General features: G+C 44.8%; 1 protein-coding gene across 1 annotated transcript in view; it reads right to left on the bottom strand.

The window, feature by feature from the left end:
- Positions 1–4,640: 4,640 nt before the first annotated feature.
- Positions 4,641–12,895, bottom strand: part of ZMYND15 (zinc finger MYND-type containing 15) — a 113,030-nt gene continuing 104,775 nt past the window's right edge. Inside the window, exon 15 of the mRNA XM_063930711.1 lies at positions 4,641–4,722. The gene's annotated coding sequence lies outside the window, so the exon portion shown is untranslated. The remainder of the gene's footprint in view (positions 4,723–12,895) is intronic.

Below are 12,895 nucleotides of genomic sequence, written 5' to 3'. Positions count from 1 at the left end.
AGGTTCAGCCTGAAAAGGGGGAGGCATCCTTTCAGATCGTCAATAAAGGGAGGAGGAGGAAGCCTAAAAAAAAGGAGGCAGATTTTATTTGCTCAAATAGGTTCGATGTCCTGTCTTCTTCTGATGATGAAGAAGAGGGGGAGGTGGTCATGGTTGGGGGCAAAGAATTAGTTTTTGTCCCAAATGTCTCAAAAAATAGAAAGCCAAAGCAGGCCTCTAAGCTGTCAGTTGCTGGGAAGGAGGTTGTAGCTAAGGATAAACAGGGAAAAATGGGACAAGGTAAAGCCCAAAGCAAAACTAAGCACTTGGAAAGAAATGGTTCTCAGGGGGAGCTGGAGTGGGACCCTGTGGGGATTCAGTTGAGCCAGGCTGTAGGATCCCTGTTAGACGTGGTTGAAGTAGCTCAGTGTCCAGAAGGGGAAGTCCCTCATTCTTCAGATGAGGTGTTGGTGGTTGATGAAACTCCTGGGTCCCCTGGTGTGGGTGGTCCCGGAGGCGGCTCCTTTATTAGTACCCCAAAGGCTCCTGATCCGGATCCTCCCCCGGACAAGGTGGTAAAGGTGGAGGGGTGTGTTGTTGGGGAGGGGATTGGTAGGAAGGGGTCCGAGAGTCTACTTAGTGAGACTGTGGTCCCTGTTGCTGATAGTGTGAGTGAGGAGGATGGGGAGGAGGAAGAGATCTCCCTGTCTGATGAGGATGCTATCCCTTTTGGGGTGGCATGTAAAAGAGTTGGATCCTCGGATGAGGACTCTAAAAGACAAGCAAAGAAAAAGTGAATGGGATCCTACTTCTATAATCCAAGAAACATGGATCCCCAACCTATGCGATGTGCCACCATTAATGTGGCTTCCGTGTTTTCCGAACGTGCTCGTTTCTTGGCCTTTGATTTTTTCAACACGGTTGATGTTGATTTTTTATTTTTGCAGGAGACCAGGATAGGTGACCTGGCCACACTTCATCGGGCCAAGGGTCAGTGGAGGCGTGGGCCTTCCTTCTGGTCTCTTGCGGCCGAGCCGTACGGTGGGTTGGCAGTGCTTTTTACTGATATGGTAAACGTGCACAGGATTATAGAATTACAGGTAGGTAGGTGCATGGTTTTGGATGTCAACCTGAGAGGACATGACCTGAGATTAATAAACATCTATGGGCCCCAAACAGCTTGGGACAGGAAATGTCTTTTCAGGGAGATAAAACCGTTTCTCTTTACGGCCCGGCAGATCATCTTTGGTGGTGATTTTAACACCGTTATTAGGCCAAAAGATAGGGGAGTCACAAAGATGACCCTGGGCTATGATTCCAATTTTTTAGTTAGCATGATTAGAGAGGCTGGTCTGGTCGATGTGCATGTTCGCCATTTCCCAGACCTCACTGGTTTCACCTATCATTGTGGTAGCCGTAGTTCTAGGATAGATAGGTTTTTTGTTAAGGAGTCCTCGAAAACTTTGCCTCCTGAGACAAAGCCAGTAGAGTTCTCCGACCACGTTTTTCTGTGTGTTGCTTTGAACGTCTCAGAAACCCCTCAGAAAGGGCGGGGCCTTTGGCGTTTGAATTCTGGGCTCCTGAAGGAGGAGGGAGTTAGACAGTCCTTTAGAGACTTTTTTCAACTGCAGGAAACACTTCTGGAGGCTGATTGGAGTAGATCTGAGTGGTGGGAGGAGTGTAAAAAGAGGACTCAAAGGTTTTTTCAAAGGCTGGTAGCCAGGAGAAACTTGACAAAAAGATGTATCTACCAGAGCCTGAGAAAGGAACTAGATTTCTTGATCTCTGGGCGTGGGGATTGTGGGGAAATCTCCCGGGTGAAGGCTCAGATGAGAGAATATCAGTATGATCGTCTGGCTTCTTTGATTTTGGAGAGGGATTATGGAAAATACCACTCGCCTGATCCCTACCAGAGTTGCAGAAAATCAGTTGATTTGAGGGAGGTCCAGGGCCTGTTTGATGACCAGGGTACTCTTCATGGAGACAGGGAGGGTATTTTGGGAGTCATCAGGTCTTATTACTCCGACCTTTTGTCTGAGCAGCCACTCATTAGAGAGAGGATGGATCGGTTCCTGGGGGAGACACCTGGGCTTGAGCAGCTTGATCCTTCTTTTGACTCTTTGGGGAATGATGTGACAGTGGAGGAGGTCAAGAAGGCTATAGACGGTTTGTCTATAAAAAAATCTCCAGGCCCAGATGGGTTAACATCTGAATTTTTTAAAGTTTTCTCAGACATCTTGGCTCCTCATCTTGTAGAGGTATTTAATGAAAGCCTGGGTGAGGGAGTGCTCCCTCCCTCTATGAGATCCTCTGCTCTCATATTATTGTCTAAAGGTAAGGACCCAGCCCGTATTGAGAATTGGCGCCCCATCGCTCTTCTCAATACGGACAGAAAGATTCTGGCAAAGGTACTCTTTAATCGGCTGATGGAAGTTTCCGGGCTGTTACTTTCCCCGTCTCAGCATTGCACTGTAAAGGGTCGAAGCACCTTTAGTGCTGTCCTTGGCATCCGGGAGGCCGTGGAGCAATGTCGTGCTGAAAAATGGGGTAAGTATTTGCTGGCATTGGACCAGTCCAAGGCTTTTGACCGGGTTAATCATCAGTACCTGTGGGCTGTGCTGGAAAGGTATGGTCTTCCAGTAAGGGTGGTAGATTGGCTACGTGTCATTTACAATCAGGCTGAGAGCTTCCCGCTTGTCAATGGTTGGGTTGGGCCCACATTTTCGGTTGACTCGGGTGTCCGTCAGGGGTGTCCCCTGAGCCCCCTTCTGTACGTATTCGCAATTGACCCCTTTGTGCGGAGGATTGAGTGCAGTACTGTTGCAGGGGTGCAGCTGGGCCCTGGGCTACCACTGAGGGTGGCGGCCTACGCGGATGACGTTACTGTGGTCGTGTCGTCTGTGGCAGAGGCGCGTGACATGGAACGTCTTATCTGCGAGTATTCTGAGGCTTCGTGCTCCAGGATCAATCAGGACAAGTGTGAAGCTTTCTGGATGGGGGAGGAAGGTGACGAGTTTGCCCTTCCGGATAGTCTCCCCCGCGCCAGTCCAGAGATAAAAGTTCTAGGTATTAAATTTGGCCGTGGTGATTATGCCACTCAAAATTGGGATAAGAGGCTGGAAGATGCTACTAGAAAGGTGCAGTCCTGGAGAAGGTGGCAGCTCTCTCTCAGGGAAAGGGTTGATTTGTGCAAAACCTACTTGGTTCCACTTTTCTTGTATGTCAGTTATGTGTGCTTTTTGCCACAATCTTTGTGGACCAAGATGTATTCTTTATTCTTCCTGATGTTATGGGGGAATAGAATGAATCTGGTCAAGAGAGGGATCACTGTAGACAGATCGAGGGAACAAGGGGGGCTGTGTATGGTCAACCCTGTAGTGTTTTTCGCTACAACTTTTTTAAAGCTAAATCTAGGGAGTTTGTTTCTAGAAACTCCCCCTCGATGGGTAGAAAGTTTTAGGGCTTGGGTGTCTCCCTTCCTCGGGTTATGGATGGATGGTGGCCGAGTAAAAACCCTTGGAGTCCGGCATGGCTACCTCCCGATCTACGTTATACTGTGCTTGAAGATGACAAGGCTTTGGGGGCTGGAGGTGGGTGAAGTCAAAAACTTCTCTAGAAGGGAGTTGGAGAGAAGAATTTTACAGACTCACTTCTATGCTCCGCTGTCATTAAGGGACTGCCCGGGCAGTGTCTGCTCAGATGGGTTGTCTCTGATTAATTCTCAGAGAATCCCACTGAAGTTCAGAGATATTGCCTGGCTTTCCTTCCAAGGGAGACTTTATGTGCGGGGTAATCTCAAGTGTCGAAGTGCCGATGATCGTGGTTGCCCACGTGAGGAATGTCTAGGGGAGGAGGAGACAATGGACCACTTCCTCCTTGAGTGTCCCTTCAATATAAAGGTTTGTAAAGCGGTTTCAAGGGCCTTACGCATCCCGTGCCTTTCGGGGCATAGTTACCCTGAGTGGGTTTATGGGACGTTCAAAGGGTATAAAGGATATGATTTAACCACTATTTTTTTAGTTAGTTTAGCAGTTAGGTTTCACACATGGGGTGCACGGTGTCAGGTTTCCCTCAGAGCAAAGGTCCTCCCCTGTGAAGTGGTGGTGGGAAATATTCTACACGAGATTAGGGGGATGATGGATATGGACAGGAGGAGGTTGGATGCTGTCGAGTGGTCCAGGCTCTGGCGCCACTTGAAACCCCCTTGAGTGGGTAGCAGAAATCCTTTTCTTGTTCATCTTTTGGCTTTCTGTTCTTCACCTCCCCGTAGATTTTCTTTTTCTGGTTCTTTTGTTGAGACGGTTTACATGTGGCTAAAAGGTTTCATTCATTTTTTCATTGCTTCTGGTTATGATGTGTATTGTTTGTATAGTAGGTTGGTTTTGTCTAGATGATATATGTGAAGCTGTACTGGCAGTATGTGCAGCCATACAAGCTTTGTTGATTTCTGTTTGGTTGGCTAGACAACAATTCAGTGTATACTGTGTGTCTTGTTTTATGAATTTTACCATATTTATATAATATATGTTGCAATTTTCTTAATAAAAAGATACCCATTATTGTTCAACCTGTTTTAGTACATGAACACAGATCACTTAAAGTTAGCTTCTTATTCGGCCAGCTTCTTATTCACTTCTTATTCAAGCTCTAGCTTCTTATTCACTTCTTATTCGAACTCCAGCTTCTTATTCAGATCATTCAGTTTTGCAAGGGTTAATGAGTCTTGGGTAACAAATTTGACACCTGAAATCAACAGAGTAGGTTCCCTTACATATGACGCAGTTGTATTTTGCCTGGCCCAACGCTGTTTTGGGCATGAAATACACTGGCAAAGTGGGCACACACACCATATTTTGTTATTTTGAATAAGTAGCTGTAGTTTTGCAAGGGTTAACTAGTCTTGGGCCACAAATTTGACCCCCAAAAACAACAGAGGGTGGTCACTTACATATGACGCAGTTGTATTTTGACTGGCCCAACGCTGTTTTGGGCATGAAATACACTGGCAAAGTGGGCGCACACACCATATTTTACCATTTTGAATAAGTAGCTGTAGTTTTGCAAGTGTTAACCAGTCTTGGGCCACAAATCTGACACCTGAAATCAACAGAGGGTGGTCACTTACATATGACGCAGTTGTATTTTGCTTGGCCCAACGCTGTTTTGGGCATGAAATACACTGGCAAAGTGGGCACACACACCATATTTTGCCATTTTGAATAAGTAGCTGTAGTTTAGCAAGGGTTAACTAGTCTTGGGCCACAAATTTGACCCCCAAAAACAACAGAGGGTGGTCACTTACATATGACGCAGTTGTATTTTGCCTGGCCCAACGCTGTTTTGGGCATGAAATATACTGGCAAAGTGGGCACACACACCATATTTTACCATTTTGAATAAGTAGCTGTAGTTTTGCAAGGGTTAACTAGTCTTGGGCCACAAATTTGACCCCCAAAAACAACAGAGGGTGGTCACTTACATATGACGCAGTTGTATTTTGACTGGCCCAACGCTGTTTTGGGCATGAAATACACTGGCAAAGTGGGCACACACACCATATTTTACCATTTTGAATAAGTAGCTGTAGTTTTGCAAGGGTTAACCAGTCTTGGGCCACAAATCTGACACCTGAAATCAACAGAGGGTGGTCACTTACATATGACGCAGTTGTATTTTGCTTGGCCCAACGCTATTTTGGGCATGAAATACACTGGCAAAGTGGGCACACACACCATATTTTACCATTTTGAATAAGTAGCTGTAGTTTTGCAAGGGTTAACTAGTCTTGGGCCACAAATTTGACCCCCAAAAACAACAGAGGGTGGTCACTTACATATGACGCAGTTGAATTTTGCCTGGCCCAATGCTGTTTTGGGCATGAAATACACTGGCAAAGTGGGCACACACACCATATTTTACCATTTTGAATAAGTAGCTGTAGTTTTGCAAGGGTTAACCAGTCTTGGGCCACAAATCTGACACCTGAAATCAACAGAGAGTGGTCACTTACATATGACGCAGTTGTATTTTGCTCGGCCCAACGCTGTTTTGGGCATGAAATACACTGGCAAAGTGGGCACACACACCATATTTTGCCATTTTGAATAAGTAGCTGTAGTTTAGCAAGGGTTAACTAGTCTTGGGCCACAAATTTGACCCCCAAAAACAACAGAGGGTGGTCACTTACATATGACGCAGTTGTATTTTGCCTGGCCCAACGCTGTTTTGGGCATGAAATATACTGGCAAAGTGGGCACACACACCATATTTTGCTATTTTGAATAAGTAGCTGTAGTTTTGCAAGGGTTAACTAGTCTTGGGCCACAAATTTGACCCCCAAAAACAACAGAGGGTGGTCACTTACATATGACGCAGTTGTATTTTGACTGGCCCAACGCTGTTTTGGGCATGAAATACACTGGCAAAGTGGGCACACACACCATATTTTACCATTTTGAATAAGTAGCTGTAGTTTTGCAAGGGTTAACCAGTCTTGGGCCACAAATCTGACACCTGAAATCAACAGAGGGTGGTCACTTACATATGACGCAGTTGTATTTTGCTTGGCCCAACGCTGTTTTGGGCATGAAATACACTGGCAAAGTGGGCACACACACCATATTTTGCCATTTTGAATAAGTAGCTGTAGTTTAGCAAGGGTTAAATAGTCTTGGGCCACAAATTTGACCACCAAAAACAACAGAGGGTGGTCACTTACATATGACGCAGTTGTATTTTGCCTGGCCCAACGCTGTTTTTGGCATGAAATACACTGGCAAAGTGGGCACACACACCATAATTTAGCATTTTGAATAAGTAGCTGTAGTTTAGCAAGGGTTAACTTGTCTTGGGCCACAAATTTGACCCCCAAAAACAACAGAGGGTGGTCACTTGCATGTGACCCACTTGTATTTTGCTTGGCCCAACGCTGTTTTGGGTATGAAATACACTGGCAAAGTGGGCACACACACCATATTTTACCATTTTGAATAAGTAGCTTTAGTTTTGAAAGGGTTAACCAGTCTTGGGCCACACATTTGACCCCCAAGAACAACAGAGGGTGGTCACTTGCATGTGACCCTCTTGTATTTTTCCTGGCCCAACGCTGTTTTGGGCATGAAATACACTAGCAAAGTGGGCACACACACCATATTTTACCATTTTGAATAAGTAGCTGTAGTTTTGCAAGGGTTAACTAGTCTTGGGCCACAAATTTGACCCCCAAAAACAACAGAGGGTGTTCACTTGCATGTGACCCACTTGTATTTTTCTTGGCCCAACGCTGTTTTGGGCATGAAATACACTGGCAAAGTGGGCACACACACCATATTTTGCCATATTGAATAAGTAGCTGTAGTTTTGCAAGGGTTAACCAGTCTTGGGCCACAAATCTGACACCTGAAATCAACAGAGGGTGGTCACTTACATATGACGCAGTTGTATTTTGCTTGGCCCAACGCTGTTTTGGGCATGAAATATACTGGCAAAGTGGGCACACACACCATATTTTACCATTTTGAATAAGTAGCTGTAGTTTAGCAAGGGTTAACTAGTCTTGGGCCACAAATTTGACCCCCAAAAACAACAGAGGGTGGTCACTTACATATGACGCAGTTGTATTTTGACTGGCCCAACGCTGTTTTGGGCATGAAATACACTGGCAAAGTGGGCACACACACCATATTTTACCATTTTGAATAAGTAGCTGTAGTTTTGCAAGGGTTAACCAGTCTTGGGCCACAAATCTGACACCTGAAATCAACAGAGGGTGGTCACTTACATATGACGCAGTTGTATTTTGCTTGGCCCAACGCTGTTTTGGGCATGAAATACACTGGCAAAGTGGGCACACACACCATATTTTACCATTTTGAATAAGTAGCTGTAGTTTTGCAAGGGTTAACCAGTCTTGGGCCACAAATCTGACACCCGAAATCAACAGAGGGTGGTCACTTACATATGACGCAGTTGTATTTTGCTTTGCCCAACGCTGTTTTGGGCATGAAATACACTGGCAAAGTGGGCACACACACCATATTTTGCCATTTTGAATAAGTAGCTGTAGTTTAGCAAGGGTTAACTAGTCTTGGGCCACAAATTTGACCCCCAAAAACAACAGAGGGTGGTCACTTACATATGACGCAGTTGAATTTTGCCTGGCCCAATGCTGTTTTGGGCATGAAATACACTGGCAAAGTGGGCACACACACCATATTTTACCATTTTGAATAAGTAGCTGTAGTTTTGCAAGGGTTAACCAGTCTTGGGCCACAAATCTGACACCTGAAATCAACAGAGAGTGGTCACTTACATATGACGCAGTTGTATTTTGCTCGGCCCAACGCTGTTTTGGGCATGAAATACACTGGCAAAGTGGGCACACACACCATATTTTGCCATTTTGAATAAGTAGCTGTAGTTTAGCAAGGGTTAACTAGTCTTGGGCCACAAATTTGACCCCCAAAAACAACAGAGGGTGGTCACTTACATATGACGCAGTTGTATTTTGACTGGCCCAACGCTGTTTTGGGCATGAAATACACTGGCAAAGTGGGCACACACACCATATTTTACCATTTTGAATAAGTAGCTGTAGTTTTGCAAGGGTTAACCAGTCTTGGGCCACAAATCTGACACCTGAAATCAACAGAGGGTGGTCACTTACATATGACGCAGTTGTATTTTGCTTGGCCCAACGCTGTTTTGGGCATGAAATACACTGGCAAAGTGGGCACACACACCATATTTTGCCATTTTGAATAAGTAGCTGTAGTTTAGCAAGGGTTAAATAGTCTTGGGCCACAAATTTGACCACCAAAAACAACAGAGGGTGGTCACTTACATATGACGCAGTTGTATTTTGCCTGGCCCAACGCTGTTTTTGGCATGAAATACACTGGCAAAGTGGGCACACACACCATAATTTAGCATTTTGAATAAGTAGCTGTAGTTTAGCAAGGGTTAACTTGTCTTGGGCCACAAATTTGACCCCCAAAAACAACAGAGGGTGGTCACTTGCATGTGACCCACTTGTATTTTGCTTGGCCCAACGCTGTTTTGGGTATGAAATACACTGGCAAAGTGGGCACACACACCATATTTTACCATTTTGAATAAGTAGCTTTAGTTTTGAAAGGGTTAACCAGTCTTGGGCCACACATTTGACCCCCAAGAACAACAGAGGGTGGTCACTTACATATGACGCAGTTGTATTTTGCCTGGCCCAACGCTGTTTTGGGCATGAAATATACTGGCAAAGTGGGCACACACACCATATTTTGCTATTTTGAATAAGTAGCTGTAGTTTTGCAAGGGTTAACTAGTCTTGGGCCACAAATTTGACCCCCAAAAACAACAGAGGGTGGTCACTTACATATGACGCAGTTGTATTTTGACTGGCCCAACGCTGTTTTGGGCATGAAATACACTGGCAAAGTGGGCACACACACCATATTTTGCCATTTTGAATAAGTAGCTGTAGTTTTGCAAGGGTTAACCAGTCTTGGGCCACAAATCTGACACCTGAAATCAACAGAGGGTGGTCACTTACATATGACGCAGTTGTATTTTGCTTGGCCCAACGCTGTTTTGGGCATGAAATACACTGGCAAAGTGGGCACACACACCATATTTTGCCATTTTGAATAAGTAGCTGTAGTTTAGCAAGGGTTAACTAGTCTTGGGCCACAAATTTGACCCCCAAAAACAACAGAGGGTGGTCACTTACATATGACGCAGTTGTATTTTGCCTGGCCCAACGCTGTTTTGGGCATGAAATATACTGGCAAAGTGGGCACACACACCATATTTTACCATTTTGAATAAGTAGCTGTAGTTTTGCAAGGGTTAACTAGTCTTGGGCCACAAATTTGACCCCCAAAAACAACAGAGGGTGGTCACTTACATATGACGCAGTTGTATTTTGACTGGCCCAACGCTGTTTTGGGCATGAAATACACTGGCAAAGTGGGCAGACACACCATATTTTACTATTTTGAATAAGTAGCTGTAGTTTTGCAAGGGTTAACCAGTCTTGGGCCACAAATCTGACACCTGAAATCAACAGAGGGTGGTCACTTACATATGACGCAGTTGTATTTTGCTTGGCCCAACGCTATTTTGGGCATGAAATACACTGGCAAAGTGGGCACACACACCATATTTTACCATTTTGAATAAGTAGCTGTAGTTTTGCAAGGGTTAACCAGTCTTGGGCCACAAAACTGACACCTGAAATCAACAGAGGGTAGTCACTTACATATGACGCAGTTGTATATTGCTTGGCCCAACGCTGTTTTGGGCATGAAATACGCTGGCAAAGTGGGCACACACACCATATTTTGCCATTTTGAATAAGTAGCTGTAGTTTAGCAAGGGTTAACTAGTCTTGGGCCACAAATTTGACCCCCAAAAACAACAGAGGGTGGTCACTTACATATGACGCAGTTGTATTTTGACTGGCCCAACGCTGTTTTGGGCATGAAATACACTGGCAAAGTGGGCACACACACCATATTTTACCATTTTGAATAAGTAGCTGTAGTTTTGCAAGGGTTAACCAGTCTTGGGCCACAAATCTGACACCTGAAATCAACAGAGGGTGGTCACTTACATATGACGCAGTTGTATTTTGCTTGGCCCAACGCTGTTTTGGGCATGAAATGCACTGGCAAAGTGGGCACACACACCATATTTTGCCATTTTGAATAAGTAGCTGTAGTTTTGCAAGGGTTAACCAGTCTTGGGCCACAAATCTGACACCTGAAATCAACAGAGGGTGGTCACTTACATATGACGCAGTTGTATTTTGCTTGGCCCAACGCTGTTTTGGGCATGAAATACACTGGCAAAGTGGGCACACACACCATATTTTGCCATTTTGAATAAGTAGCTGTAGTTTTGCAAGGGTTAACCAGTCTTGGGCCACAAATCTGACACCTGAAATCAACAGAGGGTGGTCACTTACATATGACGCAGTTGTATTTTGCTTGGCCCAACGCTGTTTTGGGCATGAAATACACTGGCAAAGTGGGCACACACACCATATTTTGCCATTTTGAATAAGTAGCTGTAGTTTAGCAAGGGTTAAATAGTCTTGGGCCACAAATTTGACCACCAAAAACAACAGAGGGTGGTCACTTACATATGACGCAGTTGTATTTTGCCTGGCCCAACGCTGTTTTTGGCATGAAATACACTGGCAAAGTGGGCACACACACCATATTTTACCATTTTGAATAAGTAGCTGTAGTTTTGCAAGGGTTAACCAGTCTTGGGCCACAAATCTGACACCTGAAATCAACAGAGGGTGGTCACTTACATATGACGCAGTTGTATTTTGCTTGGCCCAACGCTGTTTTGGGCATGAAATGCACTGGCAAAGTGGGCACACACACCATATTTTGCCATTTTGAATAAGTAGCTGTAGTTTTGCAAGGGTTAACCAGTCTTGGGCCACAAATTTGACCCCGAAAAACAACAGAGGATGGTCACTTACATATGACGCAGTTGTATTTTGCTTGGCCCAACGCTGTTTTGGGCATGAAATACACTGGCAAAGTGGGCACACACACCATATTTTGCCATTTTGAATAAGTAGCTGTAGTTTTGCAAGGGTTAACTAGTCTTGGGCCACAAATTTGACCCCCAAAAACAACAGAGGGTGGTCACTTACATATGACGCAGTTGTATTTTGCTTGGCCCAACGCTGTTTTGGGCATGAAATACACTGGCAAAGTGGGCACACACACCATATTTTACCATTTTGAATAAGTAGCTGTAGTTTTGCAAGGGTTAACCAGTCTTGGGCCACAAATTTGACCCCCAAAAACAACAGAGGGTGGTCACTTACATATGACGCAGTTGTATTTTGCTTGGCCCAACGCTGTTTTGGGCATGAAATACACTGGCAAAGTGGGCACACACACCATATTTTGCCATTTTGAATAAGTAGCTGTAGTTTAGCAAGGGTTAACTAGTCTTGGGCCACAAATTTGACCCCCAAAAACAACAGAGGGTGGTCACTTGCATGTGACCCACTTGTGTTTTGCTTGGCCCAACGCTGTTTTGGGCATAAAATACACTGGCAAAGTGGGCACACACACCATATTTTACCATTTTGAATAAGTAGCTTTAGTTTTGAAAGGGTTAACCAGTCTTGGGCCACACATTTGACCCCCAAGAACAACAGAGGGTGGTCACTTGCATGTGACCCACTTGTATTTTTCCTGGCCCAACGCTGTTTTGGGCATGAAATACACTAGCAAAGTGGGCACACACACCATATTTTACCATTTTGAATAAGTAGCTGTAGTTTTGCAAGGGTTAACTAGTCTTGGGCCACAAATTTGACCACCAAAAACAACAGAGGGTGGTCACTTACATATGACGCAGTTGTATTTTGCCTGGCCCAACGCTGTTTTTGGCATGAAATACACTGGCAAAGTGGGCACACACACCATAATTTAGCATTTTGAATAAGTAGCTGTAGTTTAGCAAGGGTTAACTTGTCTTGGGCCACAAATTTGACCCCCAAAAACAACAGAGGGTGGTCACTTGCATGTGACCCACTTGTGTTTTGCTTGGCCCAACGCTGTTTTGGGCATAAAATACACTGGCAAAGTGGGCACACACACCATATTTTACCATTTTGAATAAGTAGCTTTAGTTTTGAAAGGGTTAACCAGTCTTGGGCCACACATTTGACCCCCAAGAACAACAGAGGGTGGTCACTTACATATGACGCAGTTGTATTTTGCCTGGCCCAACGCTGTTTTTGGCATGAAATACACTGGCAAAGTGGGCACACACACCATAATTTAGCATTTTGAATAAGTAGCTGTAGTTTAGCAAGGGTTAACTTGTCTTGGGCCACAAATTTGACCCCCAAAAACAACAGAGGGTGGTCACTTGCATG

Source organism: Pseudophryne corroboree, chromosome 6 (genome assembly GCF_028390025.1).
Source record: "Pseudophryne corroboree isolate aPseCor3 chromosome 6, aPseCor3.hap2, whole genome shotgun sequence".
Taxonomy (NCBI): domain Eukaryota; kingdom Metazoa; phylum Chordata; class Amphibia; order Anura; family Myobatrachidae; genus Pseudophryne; species Pseudophryne corroboree.
This window is presented reverse-complemented; position numbering and strand designations above follow the sequence as displayed.